This window comes from Triturus cristatus, chromosome 10, assembly GCF_964204655.1.
Source record: "Triturus cristatus chromosome 10, aTriCri1.1, whole genome shotgun sequence".
Lineage (NCBI taxonomy): Eukaryota > Metazoa > Chordata > Amphibia > Caudata > Salamandridae > Triturus > Triturus cristatus.
In genome coordinates, this window is record NC_140593.1 from 1,196,896,642 (window position 1) to 1,196,915,737 (window position 19,096).

The 19,096-nt window shown below is 49.9% G+C and overlaps 1 protein-coding gene across 3 annotated transcripts in view; it reads right to left on the bottom strand.

The window, feature by feature from the left end:
• The window catches only part of SLC38A5 (solute carrier family 38 member 5), a 419,077-nt gene extending 403,908 nt beyond the window's left edge, over window positions 1-15,169 (bottom strand). For 2 of the 3 annotated variants that reach the window (XM_085629635.1, XM_085629633.1), the window contains exon 1: window positions 14,855-14,992. The gene's annotated coding sequence lies outside the window, so the exon portion shown is untranslated. Of the gene's footprint in view, window positions 1-14,854 lie in introns of all 3 variants that reach the window. The other variant, XM_085629632.1, reaches the window with a different exon arrangement.
• Window positions 15,170-19,096: the final 3,927 nt, after the last annotated feature.

Below are 19,096 nucleotides of genomic sequence, written 5' to 3' on the forward strand. Positions count from 1 at the left end.
GCAGAGGTGGGCAGAGAAAAGAAGAGAGGTTCGGATACAGTAATGGACAGAGGAGAGTTAGACAGAATGTGAGGGTCCGGGCATTTGCCCATGCCTCAAATCATCTCTGAGGGTTGTTTTCTGCTCTAAAGTTTGATTGGAATTTCATAAGTTCGATGCTTACATTTTCTCAATGGAGAAGGCTGGTAAGAAGGAATTCACTAGTACAAGTGAACTACCTACAAGTGATCTTAGGAAATCCAATATGGACATTTGCGCCGTCAGACAAGTAGTCGACCCCCAAAAACAGCCCGGGAGCTGCAGGGCCACGATACTGCTCGTGTCTGTTATGTGAACATCTACAGAAATAAGCCACAGTGCCATCCTGGCTACCAGAGCTAGTCGCAGGTGGGGCCCACCGGCCCTCGCTTTAGGGGACCGACTCTTATTTTTCACCATCTGACTCTGATCCAGAGCATGAGTGATAAAGGAAGAAAACAGAGAAAGAGAGGAAAAGAGAGACGAGGGAGGAAAACAGGGATAAAAAAGAACTTGGAAGAAAGAAAGAGAGATAAAGTGACATGAATAGTAGGGTGGTGGAAGAATGTGGCCTGAGATAGAATGAAGACTAGACACTTTTGATATTCATGGGATAAAGAGTCATGAAGTGTAAGGTCGAAGAAGGAGGCCAAAGCGGGAATCAAGAATAGACACCCTTGGTATTCATGAGATAAAGAGACAGGAAGTGCAGGGTGGTGAAAGAAAGAGGACTGAGATGGAATCAAGACCAGACACACTTCGTATTCATGAGATAAAGAGACAGGAAGTGCAGGGAGGTGGAAGAAAGAGGCCTGAAGTGGAATCAAGAACGGACACCCTAGGTCTTCATGAGATAAAGAGACATGACGTGTAAGGTGGTAGAAGAAAGAGGCCTAAGGTGGAGTGCAGAATAGACACCCTCGGTCTTCATGAGATAAAGAGACATGATGTGCAGGGCAGTGGAAGAAAGAGGCCTGAGGTGGAATCAAGAATAGACACCCTAGGTCTTCATGTGATAGGGAAACAGCCTTTACAACAAAGTTTTTACCTTGTTGTGCCTTTACCACACATTTTTTAACATGCATATTTTTACCACGTGCATGTCTTTACAACGCAAGCTTTTACCACGCATTTAAGGTAAGGTGGGAGGTGTGGGAGGTCTCCCCCACAAATACATTGTTTTTATACATAAAAACAATGTGTGGTAATGGCATATATTGTAAAAGCATATTCGTGGTAAAAACATGTGTGGTAAAAAATGTGTGGTAAAGGCATACAATGTATTTACTACGTTGTACCGTCATACAACCCATGAGATAAAGAGACAGGAAGTGCAGGGAGGAGGAAGAAAGAGGCCTGAGGTGGAATCAAGACCAGACACCCTTGGTATTCATGCGATAAAGAGAGAGGAAGTGCAGGGAGGTGGAAGAAAGAGGCCTGAGGGGGAATCAAGACCAGACACCCTTGGTATTCATGCGATAAAGAGAGAGGAAGTGCAGGGAGGTGGAAGAAAGAGGCCTGAGGTGGAATCAAGACCAGACACCCTTGGTATTCATGAGATAAAGAGACATGTACTGTAAGGTGGATTCAGAAAGAGGCCTCAGGTTGAATCAAGACCAGACACCCTCGGTCTTCATGAGATAAAGAGACAGGAAGTGTAAGGTGGTGGAAAAAAGAGGCCTGAGGTGGAGTGCAGAATAGACACCGTTGGTATTCATGAGATAAAGAGACAGGAAGTGCAAGGTGGTGGAAGAAAGAGGCCTGAGGTGGAATCGAGAATAGACACCTTAGGTCTTCATGAGATAAAGAGACATGAAGTGTAAGGTGGTTGAAGAAATAGGCCTGAGGTGGAGTGCAGAATAGACACTCTTGGTATTCGTGAGATAAAGAGACAGGAAGTGCAGGGTGGTGAAAGAAGGAAGGAGGAAGAAAGAGGCCTGAGATGGAATCAAGACCAGACACCCTCGGTCTTCATGCGATAAAGAGACAGGAAGTGCAGGGAGGAGGAAGAAAGAGGCCTGAGGGGGAATCAAGACCAGACACCATTGGTATTCATGAGATAAAGAGACAGGAAGTGCAGGGAGGTGTTAAAGGTACCACACACGTGTGTGAGCTCACAAGGGCCTGGGGTGGGGGGCGCACAGTGCGGCTGCCGGACATGGCCTTTTAAACCACATTGTATTCATGCCTGGCCAATGTGTATTCAGTGGAGAAGTGTGGCTCAATGATTAGAGCGGCAGACCCTGATGCAGAGGTCTAGCCCGGGACCAGGGTTCAATTCCCCGCCTCGGCGGGTCTTGGGCTCAAATATTCCACGGACCTGATAATTCTCGCCTCGGTGCCATTCCAATCATGGAGTCCCACTCTGCAACTCTGGGCAATAGCTTGCTTAATCTCCACAACGGCCCCCACAACGCTAAGGATGCCTGGCCTCCACCTTGGGGGTGCCCAGGAGTGGACGCCTCACAGGGAAAGCCAGGATGGGTTCCACAGCGGTATTCGTACAAGCGCCTTGAGACCCTTGCGGGTGAGTAGTGCGCTATACAAGTATCAATTTACATTTACATTTACTTGAAATGGGACCAGACACAAAGAACTGCAGAAAGTTGATATTCTGTTTAAAAACGTCACGCGGCGCTTCACCCCATACTTGACTGCAAAAAGTTCACCAGGAGGCCCAGTGACGCAGCAGAGCCGGTTCTCCCGCCCAAGGCCACGCTCCACGAATTCCTCTGTTGAGAACTGCGTTTCCAGGTAAAAATGATGTATGGGCTCTCCTTCAGAGACGTGCGGGCGGTTTCTGTGCCCTGTGGAGAGTGCGCGGTTCAACAAGGGCCCTTCATGGCACTGCGGGCCCACAGTGGCCCTCTTCCAAAGCAGCGCCCCTCGCTCATGCCTGCACCACTGGCAAAGTGACTCTAAGTGCTACCTGCACAGTGCCCCACTTTAGACATTCTGCAATCAAGGGGAGAGGTCACGTGCTCCCTACCGGAAACACTTCCCGCCTCAGACTCCATTTAACTGAGCCCCTGGCATCCTATTTATCGTGTTAGGATCTTTACTGGGCCCTGTGACTCCGAAGCATCGTCTGAGGTGGTGTCTAGTTTATAGGATCCTATGCCTCCCCTCATAGGTGCTGCCAGCAGAGAGCTCCTCCAGCAGGTGGGAGGTAAGAAAGGTCCCTCCTTGCTAAAAAAAAACCAAGCATTTGCAATGCAATAGGTCTCACATTAGTAAAAGTTTGAGCTTTTGGCGTCGCAAATAATAATTCAACACCAATAGCTCTAATTTTTAGTAATGCGAGACCTAAGTATGCTACTATGGCAAAAAATGCACATACAGATGACAGAACAATGGGAGTACGTATTTGGTAAACAAAAGATATGTGATTACGAAGTAGGCCATAGAGATAACACATCAAACAAGTTTGAGCTATTGGCATTGTAAATGTCATTGCCTTTTATTTACATAGATAAAAGGCATTGTCATTTACAATGCTAATAGCTTAAACTCTCGAAAATGCGAGACCTATTGCATTCACTATCAGCAGTAGAATTGTAGCTCAGGGGACTTCCTCTGTAAGGCGCTAATTCACAGACTACCACACTTTCATAAACCTAACAAAATAAATAATAAACCGAATTATTCTGCATATTACATTTCTAATCATATTATCTAAAGTTGAAATGTGCTTTATGGCGTTAGTACCAATGCAAATTACAACTCACATCATTGACACCGACTTCGAAATCAGAGACCTTCAAATCCGAATATATTTAACAAGCTGCCATAATGCGTCATAAGAAACGGGCCCTTTACAATGTGTTTCATGGGTATTAAAAGTCTTTCAGTCATAGAGAAGTGAACTAAATAAAATTGCCCAACTCGTGACTTAAGGATAATGAATAAGGGCATACCTCTATACAATTACCAAATACATTAGTAAAATTGCAGCAGGACCACATGCATTTTCAGAAAGGCTTCCCATATTCAAATTTAATTCCATTCACGCGCCTTGACAAATGTGGTCTTCATTCAAATTCCAATGAAGGCGAATCCCTGAATCACAAATGAAAGTGTAACAGTGTGGCTGTCACCACCATGTACACCCCACACTGATGCCTTCTCCTCCAAGTACCACTAAAAGTAACCCCAATCAAATCGCGAGACCGGAAAGCCTGTGACCTCAAAGACATTGTCGCCCTGTGCTTCCTTCCAGGACAATCAACACCACACATTGTGCTTCCGCTATCCTTAACTTACTGGAGAAACTTAATAGAAGTAGGCAAAGAACGGCTGGAGACCCAAGCGAAGATTCCATGGCGGAAGTCCTGCGGGCACCGACGCCCTACAGGTGCTGTCCTCCGCGCGAGCCCAATGTATAGGAGTGGCAGGCTCAGGTGCGGGAAGCTGATATTGTGTACGCGGCACCAGCGCAAAACATCCGCGGGCCAACCCTTGGTCAAAGAGGGAGTGTGCTCGAGTGGCCGAAACCGAAGCGCGCTCACGACGGCGCCAACTTCCGGGTCCAATCGGGAGGACAGGTCTAGGTGTGCGAGCACGGCTCCACCATCTTCCGGGCACTACTAGAGTCAACAGGAAGAGCGTGTGTGGCAGTCAGGTAGGAACGCCCCGCCTCTCGAAACTTGAGCAACAAGTGTTCATATTACGACGCTTGCGGGTAGGGTTGGGGAAAACGGCATATAAAGTCCACCGGGGCTTTGGAATGTTATTTGGATGTTTTCCCACCTCCTCAAATGAAAGGATGAAAAATCATAGCTACTGCGCTACCCTCGGCTAACCACCGGTAACCAGCCCCTCACAGCCACATCGAACAAAGAGGCATGCAACATTTAAGGACAGATGCATAAAAATTAAGACCGGGGGCTAATCAATAGAATGAATAAATAGTAAATCACCTATACATTTAAGAGCCCTGATGCTGACAAAGTGTTGAAAGGAGATGCATTTGCAACTCAGAGGTTAGACGCTGCTCTGCTTTCACAGCACAGTGTGTTTATCGGATTAAAAACCTCTGGATACAATGGTCTATTGGAAAAAAAAGAAGCCCGCGAGTGGTGCGCGCGCGACACAGCGAGCCATGTGGTTTCAATTATCGTGCCCGTGTCTGGGCACGATAATTGAAACCACATGGCTTTTGGTGCACGTAATAGACACCAATAGGCCATGGGTGGAGCAATGCGCCCGCCTTTGGCCAATTACGTCCTGTCTTTAATAAAAAGACACACGCAAAGACCAATGGCAAGGCCCAAAAAGAAAAGCACACGCACAAGCGTGTGCGATTCCTAGGGCGATTTTAAAACCCCCTACAAGAGGTCTCTCGCTGTGCGAGCAATGTTGCACATTGCAACGCTAGGCGCAAGACCTAAAAAACGCCATATATTCGCATTTTGAGATGCCAGAAGGGCCCATCGCAGGTAGTTGAGTCCGAATTTGTGTAAAATCCACAGTATTCTTTTTAACCTGCAATCATATTTATGGCTGATTTGATCATGATTGAGAAATAATGTAATCAAATAATGCAGACAGCACTAACAAACTCCAGCTGATTCCTTTTTGTGTCTGGAGCTTTATATTTTTATTTTAAGGGGGTCAAACTACCGGAAATTGTTGATTTTCCGACGTTCTTCTGACCTTTGTGTAAAGATACCAATTAGGCCGGTTAAACTCTAGCCCGTGGCGAATCCAGAGGGACAAGCTTAGAACTCAACCAACAAGTCCTCTCAGCATCCAGACAAGAGCCAGAACAAAGTAGAACTGTTAGATGAGCCCCAGGATTGAGGCAAAGATGCCCATCAGAGTGAGGCGAGAGGTCCCAGGAGGGACAGAGGGCTGGCAGAGTGGAGAGACATGAGAAGTCCACAGAAGATACGTCTGATGGCATGGATTTAAGTATTGTTTTCTTGGTTGCCACAGGCTTGCTGATTGAGAGCGTCCATAGCCACACACAAGCTCTCCACTAAGAGCATCCAGATGTGAGTCGCCAAATAAGACCACCCGTATATCGAAGAATGGGCCTCTGAGAAATGGTGCCTCATAACTAAGAGCACCTCAAAACTACAACCTAGCCCCCCAAAAAAAGACTCTTGCATCTAAACACTAGTCCCAACTGAGAGTGCCCTCGTAACCAAACATGGACCTCCAGCCGCGAGCACCCTCATAACCAAACATGGGCCTCCAACTACGAGTGCCCTCATAAACAAACATGGGCCTCCAGCTACGAGCGCCCTCATAACCAAACTTGGGCCTCCAGCTATGAGCACCCTCATAACCAAACATGGGCCTCCAGCTATGAGCACCCTCACTCAGAAAAGGGCTCCCTCATACCCAAACATGGGGCTCCAGCGAAGACGTCCTCTTAACCAAATATGGGCTCCAGGGAAGAGCTCCTGCATCACCAGACAGGAGCCCCCAAAGAAGAGCACCCTCACACGCAAACACAGACCTCCAGCTAGAAGCAACTCCCGTACCAAACATGGACCTCAAACTACAAGTGCCCTCAACCAAACATGGGACTCTTGCGAGGAGTGCCCTCATAACCAAACATGGGTCTCCAGGGAAGAGCTCCCTCATAACCAGAAGAGCACACTCATTCGCAAACACAGACCTCCAACTAGAAGCAACTCCCGTACCAAACATGGACCTCCAGCTATGAGCATCCTCATCCAAACACAAAACACAAGCCCTCAAAAAGAGTATTCTCATAACTGAACACAGCCCTCAATGAACAGCAACTTTATAACCAAACAAAAGCCCACAAAGAGGAGCACTCGCCAACCAAACATGGGCTCCAACTAAGAGCGCAATCAAAACCAAACATAAGTCTAAAAAGAAGGGCATCCTCATAACCAACGATGGCCCTCCAACTTAAAGCATCCTCATAACCAAACGTGGGAGTCCCACACGCCATCAAAACGAAGCATCAGCCACAAAAGAAGAAAATCCTCATAACCAAACATGAGCCTTTAAAGAAGCTTACACTTATAATCAAACAGAATTCCCAAAGACAAGCACTCACTTCATCAAACAGAAGACCACAAACCTGATCACCTTAATAACCATGATGGGGTTCCACCTAAAAACACCCTTTTAACCAAACATGGGCTTCCAAATAAGAGCACCCTCATAACCAAACACAAGCTCACAAAGAAGAGCAATCAACAGTCAAACATGGGCTTCTTCAAAGACTGCCCTCAAAACCACACACAAGCCACCAAAGAAGAGCAACATCATAACCATACAAGGACCATCAACTTAAAGCACCCTTGTAACCAAATGTGGGCATCCAACTAAGAGGGCCTCAAAACCAAACTCAAGCCCCTAATGAAGAGAACCCACTTAAGCAAACACGAGCCCATGGAGCTCATACTAAGAGCACCGTTATAACCAACCATGGAGGTCCAACTAAGAGCGCCGTTCTAACCAATCTTGGGGCTTCTAACTGCGAGCGCCATCAAGAGCGCCCTCATAACCATCCATGGAGCTCCAATTAGCGCAGTTAAAAACACACTCATAACCAACCATGGAGATCCAACTTAGAGCGCCATCAGGAGCACCCAAATAACCAACCATGGATCTCCAACTAAGAGCGCCGTCAAGAGTGCCCTCATAGCCAACCATGGAGCTTCAACTAAGAGCGCCTTCATAACCAACCATGAATCTCCAACTAAGAGTGCCTTCATAACCAACCATAAATCTCCAACTAAGAGCGCTATCAAGAGCGCCCTCATAACCACCCATGGATCTCCAACTAAGAGCACCATCAAGACCACCCTCATAACCAACCATGGAGCTCTAACTAATAGCGCCATCAAGAGCGACCTCATAACCACCCATTGAGCTCTAACTAAGAGCGCCATCAAGAGCGCCCTCATAACCAACCATGGAGCTCCAACTAAGAGAGCCGTCAAGAGAGACCTCATAACCACCCATGGAGATCTAACTAAGAGCGTCATCAAGAGCGCCCTCATAACCAACCATGGAGCTCCAACCAAGAGCGCCATCAAGCGTGAACTCATAACCACTCATGGAGCTCTAACTAAGAGCGTCACCAAGAGCGCCCTCATAACCAACCATGGAGCTCCAACCAAGAGCACCGTCAAGAGCGCCCTCATAACCAACCATGGAGCTCGAACCAAGAGCGCCGTCAAGAGTGCCCTCATAGCCAACCATGGAGCTCCAACTAAGAGCGCCTTCATAACCAACCATGAATCTCCAACTAAGATCACCATTAAGAGCACCCTCATAACCAACCATGGAGCTCCAACTAAGATCACCATTAAGAGCGCCCTCATAACCAACCATGGAGCTCTAACTAAGAGCGCCATCAAGAGCGCCCTCATAACCAACCATGGAGCTCCAACTAAGATCGCCGTCAAGAGCGACCTCATAACCACCCATGGAGCAGTAACTAAGAGTGTCATCATGAGCGCCCTCATAACCAACCATGGAGCTCCAACCAAGAGTGCCGTCAAGCGTGACCTCATAACCACTCATGGAGCTCTAACTTAGAGCGTCACCAAGAGCGCCCTCATAACCAACCATGGAGCTCCAACCAAGAGCGCCGTCAAGAGAGCCTCATAACCAACCATGGAGCTCCAACCAAGAGCGCCGTCAAGAGGGCCCTCATACCAACCATGGAGCTCAAACCAAGAGCGCCGTCAAGAGCGCCCACATGACCAACCATGGAGCTCCAACTAAGATCACCGTCAAGAGCGCCCTCATAACCAACCATGGATCCTGAACCAAAAGCGCCCTCATAACCAACCATGGAGCTCGAACCAAGAGCGCCCTCATAACCAACCATGAAGCTCCAACTAAGAGCGCCGTCAAGAGAGCCCTCATAGCCAACCATGGAGCTCCAACTAAGAGCGCCGTCAAGAGCACCCTCATAACCAACCATGGGGCTTCCAACTAAGAGCGCCGTCGAAAGCACCCTCATAACCAACCATGAAGCTCCAACTAAGAGCGCCGTCAAGAGCACCCTCATAGCCAACCATGGGGCTTCCAACTAAGAGCGCCGTCAAGAGCGCCCTCATAACCAACCATGGAGCTTCCACCTAAGAGTGCCGTCAAGAGTGCCCTCATAACCAACCATGGAGCTCCAACTAAGAGCGCCATCAAGAGCGCCCTCATAACCAACCATGGATCTCCAACTAAAAGCGCCGTCAAGAGTGCCCTCATAGCCAACCATGGAGCTCCAACTAAGAGCGCCTTCATAACCAACCATGAATCTCCAACTAAGAGCACCATCAAGAGCACCCTCATAACCAACCATGGATCTCCAATTAAGAGGGCCGTCAAGAGCGCCCTCATAAACAACCATGGAGCTCTAACTTAGAGCGTCATCAAGAGCGCCCTCATAACCACCCATAGAGCTCTAACTAAGAGCGTTATCAAGAGCGCCCTCATAACCAACCCTGGAGTTCCAACCAAGAGCACCATCAAGAGTGACCTCACAACCACTCATGGAGCTCTAACTAAGAGCGTTACCAAGAACGCCCTCATACCCACTCATGGAGCTCCAACCAAGAGCGCCCTCATAACCAACCATGGAGCTCCAACCAAGAGCGCCGTCAAGAGCGCCCTCATAACCAAGCATGGAGCTTCAACCAAGAGCGCCATCAAGTGTGACCTCACAACCACCCATGGAGCTATAACTAAGAGCGTCACCAAGAGCGCCCTCATAAACAACCATGGAGCTCCAACCAAGAGCGCCGTCAAGAGAGCCTCATAACCAACCATGGAGCTCCCAACAAGAGCGCTGTCAAGAGGGCCCTCATAACCAACCATGGAGCTCCAACCAAGAGCGCCCTCATAACCAACCATGGGGCTTCCAACCAAGAGCACCGTCAAGAGGGCCCTCATAACCAACCATGGGGCTTCCAACCAAGAGCGCCGTCAAGAGCGCCCTAATAACCAACCATGGGGCTTCCAACCAAGAGCGCCGTCAAGAGGGCCCTCATAACCAACCATGGGGCTTCCAACTAAGAGCGCCGTCGAAAGCACCCTCATAACCAACCATGAAGCTCCAACTAAGAGCGCCGTCAAGAGCGCCCTCATAGCCAACCATGGAGCTCCAACCAAGAGCGCCATCAAGTGTGACCTCATAACCACCCATGGAGCTATAACTAAGAGCGTCACCAAGAGCACCCTCATAACCACTCATGGAGCTCCAACCAAGAGCGCCCTCGTAACCAACCATGGGGCTTCCAACCAAGAGCGCCGTCAAGAGGGACCTCCTAACCAAACACAAGCCCCCAAAAAAGGACACTCATCACCAAATACGGGCGTCCAACCAAGAGCAATGTTCTTGTGCGGGAAGAGACCTCTGGACAGCGGTTGTGGTGTGAGGGAAAGCAGCATGGTAGAACACTTCTACGGGTGATGTTCACCCAAATGTCCGGATTACCTCACCTGTGCCACATATATCCCTTTGTAGGAATCGACTTTTAGCCTCATTTCCTTCCCCCATCATCAGTATTATGAATTAGTTCCCCGCTGAATTGTACAAAGTGTACGCCCTCTCCGTGATGACTTTGTCTATCATACGCAGAGCCTCAAAGAGCCCTTCATGGCTCAACTCCTGCTTTAAAATACTGCAAATAAAAAACATTATAATATTGCTGTGGGACTAGGATAAGATCAGCAGCATTCATTCGTTATTAGGGTCCACCCTCCCGAAGGCCGTGCGAAGTGGACCTGCAAAATAGATCCATTGGGGGGTAGCTCCATAGTGTGGTACCAAAGCACCCCTGATGAACACCAGGGGACGGGGCCACATGGGGCCACAAATGGCCCCGCACGAGGCCGCAGGACGTCTTTTCACACCAAAACAAACTTTATAAATTGAGTGAGTCAGTTTAATGCAAATGTGAACTAACAGGGGAGAGGAGTTGGCCTAAAGGCCAGGGCGGTCGACCTCGAATCTGGGGAACTGGGTTCGAGTCTCGGCAATGACGCTGAACATCCTGTGATTCTGGGCAAATCACTTAATCTCCCCCTGCCTAACAAAAATGAATGTGTCCTCATGTAATGCAACTGGTGCTATGTAAAGCTCTCTGATACCCGATTCGGGTCAATTTTGCGCAATATAAAACTCTGTAAAATGAAAAATAAATAATAAAAAAAATAACAGTGCAACATTTCCTACAAGTTCTACCACACACGATGTAGATTAACTTTTTTGCTCAAATGGTGTGAATGCTCAACTTTGCAATGTTGTATATAGGCATTTGAATGCGCTGCCAACGTTTCTGAGGGCTCGTGACTCACATGCACCATTCATACATGTTTAGCATTATGCTGCATGTTATGCCACAGGGCTGTGCCACAGAGTACAATTGTAACTGAGGACGGTGACTCAGCACCGCACTACTTAGCTTGGCTGATGAGGGGTGATGCCCCGAAACCGGTCCCAGGATGCTTGTTTCTGGTCCAGAGAGGGACAACCCTTGCATACGTCTATGTACTCCAGAGCCAAACCCTGAGCCCTTGTACATATATTTTTTTTAGTATTTTATGCACTGTAATTAACAGCTGAATAAAGCCTGTACCCCGGATACATCCCCTGTGCTGCGATTTTATTAACTTTATCAGTCAGAGCTAACAGCAATTTTTGTTAAAGTCTGTAAATTATGCACTGTGTGGTAAACTACTTGGTGAGTGCTGCAAAATCCCACATGCGCAGGAAAAGCTGCATAGTCGCATTTTTCATTTGCCCTGCAGATGGCCGAAGACTGGAAACATTGGGCCAAATCTACTTAAGAGGGGGCTTTAAGTGGGCCGGGTCCCTCTGGGTCTTAGGCCGGGCAGCAACTAAAAAACGGCTTTGAAGCAAGTCCCTATTGGGCTCTAAATTCATGCCCTTAACTGGCAAAAAAACTCTCCCTCAACAAGGACAGTAAAAGCCCTTCAGGTTTTGCACATCAGAGATGCAGTCTCTGTTTACATTTCACATGCATTACTTCATCTTGCATTCCCCAAGAGTATTTGCTTTTTTTCAAGGTTTTGTGTTTCTGTAATTTTTCCATGCAGCATCTGAGTCCTGTGGGGTTTATTCTTTGAACTGAGTCACCTCCAGGTGGGTGAGCGAGATCCGTAGGTGGGTGGATGTCCATCACGACCCTTGTATGAGAGCTCTGGAGTTGAGGCAGACAGTGCGAGTCTCTCCCTGTGCCTGTCATGGGTCACAGAGGTGTGCAGACTACACGCACATCCAATTCTTGGCCTCTTTAGAGAGCATTAGTTGCAAATGTGCCAGTGAAGTGTGAGGGGTGCAAATGGAGGATTTCAGAAAGATATGGGGAGAAAAGGGCCATAAGAGATTACTAGTCTGCAGAAGAAGGTGGTGGGCGAACGGGGGAGTCTCAGGCCCTTCGAAGACCACTCCCCACCCCTTCCAGAGACATCAGTAAAATTCAATTCATAGTCTGCTATTTTCAGAATTGAGATATTTTCAATTCTAATTTATCACAACAATTCTGATACAGCTAACAAGCATTGGCAAAATCAATAGAGCTGGCTTGTTTTAGGTGTACATGTGTTGGTTGTTGTGTGACATGTCTGAGTGCAATAACAGCAAAATCCTAGAGAGGCTCCCAAACGCTGGGCGGGTGGCACGCTGTGCGAAGCACAGGATTTTACTTAGCATGGGTTAAGCTTCACCCTTTAGTAATAGGCCACACCCCTTGGAAAGGGTTCCACTTCATTGGCCACGCCTCCTTAAGAGAATTCCCACCTTTTTCACCCCACTTAAAGAACGGATTTAAGATTTGTGTGGGCACTCACGTGACACAGCATGACCAAGAGACAGCATCCAATCATATACCACTTAAAAGCCTGCTTGGAGAGCAGGCACATTAACCCGTTGTGCTACCTACCATCAATAGATTTTCAGCCGTGAAAATCAGGTTACACGCAGATCTCTGCACCTGGCTTATTAGTTGTCTCCGCTACTTTTTTAGGGTTCATGCTTATTAACTTTTGTTATTTTGTTTTTAGGTTTGCGCTGGCTGGAAGCATTTACCATCCCAGACAATTGTATTCAACACACAGATATCAGCAGCAGGCACATTGACCTCTGGAGCTACAGGCTTTATTCCTTCCCTAAGTGGTGATTCGGCTCGAAACCAAGAGCACGTGGCGAGAGAGGAAGGCGCCGGCCAGCAGGGGGCGCCGTCTCCTCGTGATGGAGGGCGCAGGCTCCCTCGTGTACGTGCAGAAGAGCCCTCCAGACCTCGAGCCCTCACACCCCGGGCCCCCGGGCACCAGCAGAAACTTGAGACTGCGGCGGAGCTCGGCCAAGTTCAACTCCCCCGGCCCGCCCCTCCCCGCCCGCTTCCTGCCCCTCGACCCCGTCCCCTTCACTTGTAATATTCGATTTATTATTCATTCAAGCTTAAAAAATGTCAGCCCCGGACACCGCAACTTGCCATATAATTATGAATTTTCTGCTAACATTCATCTGGGGACGGGTGCCCGGGGGTGCGAACTCCCCACCAACCACAACGCACTCTCTGACGCGCATACATACGACCACAAAATACACAACTCACAAGACAGCGCGCCACACATGCATGAAACACCACACTACAGCGATAGGGCTACCAAGCACGGTTAGCTCACACACACAAAATGCTACTCACAAACCACCTCTACCACACACAACACGCACATGCAGACAACACCACTTCGTAGACACGTCACAAACACTGACACAACATAAGCCAACGACACCTTACACTTACATGAAACACCAAAACACAAACACGTCTACAAAACACACAAGACATCGCACCACACATGCATGCTGCACCACACTACAGCATGTGGCTACAAAGCACCGTCATCTCACACACACAAATGCTACTCACAAACCATCTCTACCACACACAACACGCACATGCAGACAACACCACTTCGTAGACACGTCACAAACACTGACACAACATAAGCCAACGACACCTTACACTTACATGAAACACCAAAACACAAACACGTCTACAAAACACACAAGACATCGCACCACACATGCATGCTGCACCACACTACAGCATGTGGCTACAAAGCACCGTCATCTCACACACACAAATGCTACTCACAAACCATCTCTACCACACACAACACATGCACCCCTTCGCAGGCTCATGTCACAAACACTGATACAAAACAAGTCATCGTCATCCTACCCGCAACACAGAAACACGTCTACAAAACACACAAGTCACAAGACATCACACACACGTGCATGAAACTCCACACTACAGGCACATGGCTACAAAGCAAAGTCATCTCACGCAACTCACACAAAATACTTCTCACAAACCATCTCTACCACCCACAACACACGTACATGCAGTCCGATTTCGTAGGCACAGATCACAAACACACCGACACAACTTAGGCCATCGTCACCTCAAACACAGCAATCTCAACTCACAACAGAGACTCAACTAGACAAGGCACTGCCACAGCAAACTCCCCACGACACACATGCACACACACCACAGCAGGCCAGCTATTCACGGAAGCATTGCCCACACAAACGGACACGCACACATTCCACAGCACATGCACGCCCATCAGAAACACTTCGCTGCTGCCAAACACACCCCTACAACACAGGCACATTCACAACCACGCAGGAACTCAAAGCGCACGTATCCACAACATATGCACAGCTTAAGTGTGTTAGCCCTGTGCCCCGAAGCCACGTCCCACCACGGACCCCCGCCCCCCCACGGACCGTAGCACCCGCCGTGGGCACCCACAAGTGTCCCTTCAGCATCTCCCAGCGCCCAGAAGCCCCTCTCACCTGCAGTCGGAGTGTCCCAGGGGTCGGCGGGGGCAGTGGGGGCTGGTAGCGCCCAGAGCCAGGGGGTGCGAGGGCAGGAGGCGCTGGAGGCAGCCGAGGCTGGGAGTAGAGAAAGTTTCGTGGAGGAGGCAGATCGGGTTTCAGGCGCGTCACAGGCAGGCGGCCACATCACCCTCCTGCAGCAGAGAGGGTGGAGGGTGAGCTGTGTGCAGGAGAGGCAGCGGGGCCCCGCAGAGCAGGCCTCAGGGTGCCACCCATCGGGGTCCGCAGAGCAGGCCTCGGGGTGCCACCCACCCCACCGGGCCCATTCACCTCACGCACAGGGGGGGCCAGGGTTGCACGAGGTCCCTGCAGGGGGTGGGGGCCACTGGGTGCCACCCACCGCACGGGGCCCAGTCACCTCACGCACAGGCGGCCACATCCCCCTCCTGCAGCACGGAGGGTGGGGTGAGCTGTGTGCAGGAGAGGCAGAGGGGGTCCGCAGAGCAGGCCTCTGGGTGCCACCCATCGGGATCCGCAGAGCAGGCCACGGGGTGCCACCTACCGCACGGGGCCCAGTCACCTCACGCACACGGGGCCCGGGGCTGTCTGCAGAAGGCTACCTGCTGGCGTGGGGGCCACTGGATGCCAACCACCGCACGGGGCCCATTTACCTCACGCACACGGGTGGCCAGAGCTGCACGAGGCTCCCTGCTGGCGTGATGGCCACTGGGTACCACCCCCCCCCCGCACATGGCCCATTCACCTCACGCACGAGGGGCCCAGAGCTGCAGGAGGCTCCCTGCTGGGCGTGGGGGCCACTGGGTGCCACCCACCGCACGGGGCCCAGGGCTGCTGGAGGCTCCCTGCTGGCGTGGGAGCCACGGGGTGCCACCCACCGATAGGGGCCCATTCAGTAACGCACAGGGGGCCCTGGGCTTCAGAGGCGCCATGCGGGGCGTGGGGGCTACTGGGTGCCACCCACCGCATGGGGCAATTTACCTCACGCACATGGGGGCCAGGGCTGCACGAGGCCCCCTGCTGGGCGAGGACCTGGCCCAAAGGCCTTTTGTTACAGGAAAGACTGCTCAAGCCAACATGGCAACCGGGCACTAGAGGCAGAAGATGCCTCGTTACCACCCAAATATTACTACACTAGGACAATTAAACCTCCCCCGACCCCCTAAAAAATAAATAAACGTAACGACTAAACCTCATCAACAGAGACATCCATTCTAGTTCAAATGCATCATAAAGATTGATCTGAACGAGTGACTTTGGGGCAGGGGCGGCACCTACAGGACAAAGTACGGCACTGCAGATGTCTTGTAGGAGCCTGAGCAGCTCCATGCTACTTACTGCAGGAGGGCGAACACACATATGTATACTGCTGCAACAGTGACACCCTGTGGCTCCTTGTTTCTATGGCATAGGTTGCTATATTCCGTCCATCAATTGTGTGTCTTTTGATATTGGAAAAGGAGGGCAGACTAGTATAGAGGTAACAAATCACATGCGAGAAAGAGAAGACTAGGGGGCTTATTACGATCTCGGTCGTAAACCCTCTGATTACAATACAGCCGGTCGGAATTGAAACCGGACGGTCATTCTGGCTGACTTCCGACCGGCTCTAGGAGCCCGTTGGCCAGTTAGAACCAGCCCGTAATCCATCTGGATTGCTTTTTACGCCATCTGGATTATGATGCACGTTTCCGGCAGGCTTTCCATGCCATGATTAACACAAACTTTCCATTTCCTTATGGGAGCTTGTGATACGGCCAGTTTACAGTCGTAACACCTGCTCCCATAGGGAAATGTGGGAATGGTCGCATCATAATTAGGCGGTCGGGGCCGCCGACCGGAGGTCTTCCCCGTTTCCACCATGGTCCGACATTGTAATAAGCCCCTAGATGGCATGTGGGATAAACTTTGGAATGATGCAGAAAACATGACAATTATATTTACACCATAGTAGCTGCTTATGCGCGAGAGATGATGTGATGTTACGGCCAGAGTTGCCTACTTTGGAACTTGGGAACCTGTTTTGAGTTTCAGCGTCGAATCAACATCCTGTGATTCTGGGCAAATGACTTAATCTTCTGTGCCTAAAAAAACCAAACAAACATGAAAGTGACCTTGTATAATGTAAAAGGCGCTCATGTAAAGAGCTCTAATACGGTCATGTCAAGCTCATGCAATATAAAACTGCAAAAAAGACAATTGTTCAAACAGTAGTTGGAGCATGGCAGAAACTGATTTTCACCTTGCTCTTCTTGTTTTCACACAATAAGCCATGCGAAAAACACATCTTCCTACTATGCAAATGCACAACCTGAGACTTTTTTGCATGCAGAGAATCAGCCAGCCTCGTTTTTTTAGGTTGACCCTTGGCAGCGCATGCCCTGCTCTGCGAGGAATGCTGTATTCAGGTAGGGGGTTGAAGCTACGCCCATTCTCCTCCCATATTTTTTCATTGGCTTGTGTCATTGCCCACTGAAAACTGTGGCTGTTCATTGGTCAAAAAGCTTAGTAGTCCCTCCTTAGTACTCCCTTGTCTCATTTTGTAACCTCCCATGGTGACACCCCCTGTTACATGTGTTGTTACTCGGTAGCCTTTAATATCAGCCTCCGGGCACTATTTTCTCAAATAGCTTTATCCTGCTTGTGGTTGCAGGCAGGACACACTCTCTCCTAATGCTTATTTTAAAATATTTATAGCACGGGCGCTGGCATTTGCAATCCAGTTGGTCTCACATTTGCAAGAGTTTAAGTTATTGGCATTGTAAATGACAATGGGCCATATTCTCAAGGAGCTATCGCCGAGTTATCGGCACCATAATGCAGCCAAATTTGCGAATAACTTACCACCCCATTCACAAGCTGGTGCAAACAGCCCATATAACTTTTCCGGCGATAGCAACCGCAAAAAACATCGCCAAGGATGACCCCGGCAACTATCGCTAATGAAATGCAGAGTAGGCGTTCCCGAGGAAAAAGTAGCAACAACACCACTCCACAACATTCTCAACAACCAGCCACATCGGCGATAAGATCACAAAACATGCGATAAGGCGCGTTAGCACCAGGAAACTAACACCTGCTCCGACCTGGTGCAAAGTCAGACTACAACCTGCACCACAAAAGGGAGCCCAGCCCAGAGCCACACCTGAAGAACAACAGATGCCATGGAGCCACAGAACATGCATCCCGGAGCCCCAAGAGGGCAACAACACCCACCACCATCACCCCCAGGAGCCTCCCCCGGGGCCCCACTTCGGGCACCCCCCACCCACCCCCAGACAAAGATATGTCACATCAACCACACGGAACCATATACCAAATAACCAGCATGATGTCACACAATCACATCTGTTGACATGCATGTGTCGTCACAAAAATGAGCATCGCACATTCACCATCGAAGCAACAAATGAAAATTTATTAAAATAAACACAGAACAGAAATTAAGACACATGTCGGCTCCCCTCGGGACAATCCATAAGTCACAGCCTGCAAGATAAAAACTATGATGAGAAGGTGTGTCCTGCGCACATCAAGAGACAGAGAGAGAGCGAAGGAGAGAGAGAGAAAGAGAGATATAGACGGACAGAGAGGGGGAGCAAGAGAAAGACGGACAGAGAGGGGGAGAGAGAGAGATAGACGGACAGAGAGGGGGAGAGAGAGACAAGAGAAAAGAAGAGAGGGGCAGGGAGAGAGAGAGCACCTACACTGCGCACCTAGGCCACACTGCTCACCTGCTGCCAACGGTGTGTCTCCAACCACGTGCCGGTATGTAGTGCAGTTCACCAGGTCCCACATCTGAGACAGACCCGTCATCTGAAACAGAGTCCAGATACCTGAATGGCAAAGTACATACAATTGCACACGACACCATCGCCTGTCCACCCCTGCGCACCCAGGCAGATGCACCCCATTCCCTCGTGCCGCCCAGCGGTGCATGCCAGCCCCTGCGCACCCAGGCAGATGCACCCCAGCCCCTCCCGCCGCCCAGCAGTGCAAGCCCGCCCCGGCACATGCAGGCCGCACTGCTCACCTTCCGCAACCAGCGTGTAGAAAAGAGGGCCCACCACGTGCCGCTGCAAGCCACAAGCCCGGGACCCGCAGGCATGGCACCCTCCACATTATGCAGCCCCGCTCCGCAGGCCACCAGGTCTCACATTTGGTGCTGGGTCTTGATTACTCCATGGCAGAGGACATACCAGTGCACCCGGCATCATCGCAGGCTGCACACCCGCTCAGCCT